Raw genomic sequence first — 3,858 nt, 5'->3', positions numbered from 1 at the left:
GCCTATTACCCAGTTCCAAAGTCATTTCCACCTTTTCAGTTATCTTTATAGCAATGCCCCGTTTCTCTAGTACCAATTTTCTGTGTTAGTCTATTCTCACACTGCTATAAGGAATTATCTGAGACTGGGTAATTTATAAAGAAAAGAGGTTTCATTGACTCACAGTTCTGCAGGCTGTACAGGGAGCATAGCTGGGAGACCTCAGGAAACTTACATTCATGGCAGATGATGAAGGGAAAGCAGGCACATCTCACCAAGACAGAGCAGGAGAGAGGAAGAGTGAAGGGGGAGGTGCTACATACTTTCAAACAACCAAATCTCATGAGAACTCTATCATGAAACAGCACAAGGGGGATGGTGCTAAACCATTAGAAACCACCCCTCCATGATCCAAGCACCTCCCACCAGGACCCTTCTCCAACACGTGGGAATTACAGTTCGACATGAGATTTGGATGGGGACACACAGCCAAACCATCTCACAATTATACTCTTTTAGTGATTTTTAAATATACAATTAAATTGTCATTGACTATAATCACCCTGTTGTGCTATCAAATAGTAGGTCTTATTCATTCTTTCTATATTTTAACCATTCTTACCTCACCGCCACCCCCTCACTACCATTCCCAGCCTCTGGTAACCATCTTACTCTCTATCTCCATGAGTTCAATTGTTTCCATTTTTAGATCCCACAAATAAGTGAGAACATGCAATGCTTGTCTTTCTGCACCTGGCTTATTTCAATTAATGTAATAATCTGCAGTTCCATCCATGTTGGTGTAAATGACAGGATCAAATTCTTTTCCATGGCTGAATAGTACTCCATTGTGTATATTTCCCACATTTTCTTTATCCTTTTATCTGTTGATTCACACTTAGGTTGCTTCCAAATCTTGACTGTTGTGAACAGTGCTGCAATAAACATGCAAGTGCAGATCCCATATACTGATTTCCTTTCTTTTGGGTATATACCTAGCAATGAGATTGCTGGATCATATGGTAGCTCTATTTTTAGTTTTTTGAGGAATCTCCACACTGTTTTCTATAGTGATTGCACTAATTTACATTCCTACCGACAGTGTAGAAAGGCTCCCTTTTCTCCACATCCTTGTTAACATTTGTTATTGCCTGTCTTTTGAATATAAGCCATTTTAACTGGGGTGAGATAATATCTCATTGTAGTTTTTATTTGCATTTCTCTGATGATAATGATGTTGAGCAGCTTTTCATATGCCTGCTTGCTGTTTGTATGTCTTCTTTTGAGAAGTGTCTATTCGAATATTTTGCCCATTTTTAAATTGGATTATTAGGTTTTTTTTCCTATAGAGTTGTTTGAACTCCTTATATATTCTGAATATTACTCCCTTGTCATATGGGTAGCTTGCAAATATTTTCTCCCATTCTGTGGGTTGTCACTTCACCTTGGCAATTGTTTCCTTTGCTGTGTAGAAGTTTCTTAACTTGATGTAATCCTATTTATCCATTTTTATTTTGGTCCCATGTGTTTGTGGGGTATTACTCAGGAAATCTTTGCCCAGATCAATGACCTGGAAAGTTTCCCCAATGTTTTCTTGTAGTAGTTTCACAGTATGAAGTTCTATATTTATGACTTTAATCCATTTTGATTTGATTTTTGTATATGGTGAGAAACAGGGGTCTAATTTCATTCTTCTGCATATGGATATCCAGTTTTCTCAGCACCATCTATTGAAGAGACTGTCTTTTCCTTGGCACCTTTGTCAAAAATGAGTTCACTGTTGTGTATGGATTTTTTTCTTAGCTCTCTATTCTATCCCATTGATCTATGTGTCTGTTTTAATGCCAGTACCCTGCTGTTTTGCTTACTATACTTCTGCAGCATAATTTAAAGTCAAGTAATGTGATTTCTCTAGTTTTGTTCCTTTACTTAGGGTAACTTTGGCTATTCTGGGTCTTTTGTGGTTCCATATAGATTTTAGAATTGTTTTTTCTATTTCTGTAAGACATGTCATTGGTATTTTGAGAAGGACTGCATTGAATCTGTAGATTGCTTTGGGTAGTATGGACTTTTTAACAATATCAATCCTTCCAATCAACGAACCTGGAATATCTTCCCATTTTTTGGTGCCCTCTTCAATTTCTTTCATCACTGTTTAATAGTTTTACTTATAGAGATCTTTCATTTCTTTAGTTAATCTCAGGTATTTAATTTTATTTGTGGTTATTGTAAATGGACTTACTTTTTATTTCTTTTTCAAATTGTTCACTGTTAGCATATGGAAATGCTACTGATTTTTGTAAGCTGATTTTGTATTCTGCAACTTTACTGAATTTGTTTATAAGTTCTAATAGTTTTTTTTTTGTGGAGTCTTTATGTTCTTCCAAATATAAGATTATATAATCTGCAAACAAGGATAATTTCACTGCTTTCTTTCTAATGTGGATGCTGTTTATATCTTTATCTTGTCTGATTGCTCTAGCTAGGACTTCCAGTACTATGCTGAATAACAGTGGTGATAGTGGGCATCCTTGTCATTCTTTAGATCTTGGAGGACAGGCTTTCAGTTTTCACCCATTCAGTATGATACTAGCTGTGGGTCTGTAATAGATGACTTTTATTATGTCAAAATATACTTCTTCTACACCCAGTTTTTTGAGTGTNTAGAAATTAAGTCAGGAGTCAAACCTGAGACAGGCTGACAGACCTCCCTGCAGGTGGCTCCTGCCCATTTTCTGGGAAGGCAGTAGCCATGGCCCCAGCTCAGCTCCCTGCAGGGAGTTGACATCAGTAGCTCCTCACCTTGAGGAGACACCTGCCTTCCTCCCAAAGCCCCTTTAGGAGGCAGATGGAGCGACTGGGAGGATAGGAGGGTGTTCAGGGGCCCTGGATCCACGGTTCCCACGGCCATGACCTTGGGGCACTCCTAGATTTTGAGTGGCCCTGGCTAAGAAGCCGCACCCCAGTCCTCACCCACAGCTCACCGAAGATGAAGTTGTCCGGCCTGAAGATCTGCCCAAAGGGCCCCGAGCGCACAGAGTCCAAGGTGCCCGGCTCCAGATCCACCAGCACAGCGCGGGGCACGTACCTGCCACCTGAGAGGGGCGGGAGGGCATGAGCGAGGGGAGGGCCGCGTTCCCAGGAGGGCGGTGGGGAAGGTCGGGGTCTCACCGCAGGCCTCGTTGTAGTACACGTCGATGCGCTCCAGCTGCAGGCGGCTGTCCCCGTGGTAGGTGCCCGCGGAGTCGATGGCGTGTTCGTCAGAGATCACCTCCCAGAACTGCGAGACGGGAGGGGCCGGACAGGCCAGGGCCAGTCACGGGGGCGCCCCAGCCCCTCTCCCACCCCCACCCTCATCCGCACCCCCATCCCTAGGCCACCGTGTCCCTGGGTCCACCCCGGCCGCCTCGCCAGCCGCCCAGTCCCACCGCGTCCCCGGCAGGGACCCGCCCCCGCCCCCGCCCCCGCCCCCGCCCCCGCCCCTGCCAACATCTTCCCTGGCCACCCGCAGGCCCGAGCTGGGCCCTCAGAGCCCCGGCTGCCAACCTTGGCGCCGATCTGGTTCCCGCACTGCCCGGCCTGCGTGAGCACGATCTCCCTCATGGCTAAGGCGGGATCAGGGCGTCAGGAGAGACGCGAGGAGGAGGAGCAGACGCGCAGTGACCCAGCCCGCCCTCTGCCAACGCTGAAATAGCCCCGCGCCCACCTCCCCCAGCCTCGGATTGGGCTCCCAGAATAAGCAGCAGCTTGACTTCCACACAGGTGTACCCACCTGTGCATCCCTTGGCGTTGAACGTCTGTTGGGGAGCTCAGGTGTCCCTGCTGTGGTCCTTTCCACGTTGGGGAAAGCTGGTCAGCTGGAGAACTTCCTTCCATGTC

At 45.6% G+C, this 3,858-nt stretch overlaps 1 pseudogene; it reads right to left on the bottom strand.

Moving 5' to 3' along the window:
- Positions 1–2,766: 2,766 nt before the first annotated feature.
- LOC112630220 lies at positions 2,767–3,582 on the bottom strand (annotated as a pseudogene).
- Between the last annotated feature and the right edge of the window lie 276 nt (positions 3,583–3,858).

This window comes from Theropithecus gelada, chromosome 8, assembly GCF_003255815.1.
Source record: "Theropithecus gelada isolate Dixy chromosome 8, Tgel_1.0, whole genome shotgun sequence".
In the NCBI taxonomy this organism is placed as follows: domain Eukaryota; kingdom Metazoa; phylum Chordata; class Mammalia; order Primates; family Cercopithecidae; genus Theropithecus; species Theropithecus gelada.
This window is presented reverse-complemented; position numbering and strand designations above follow the sequence as displayed.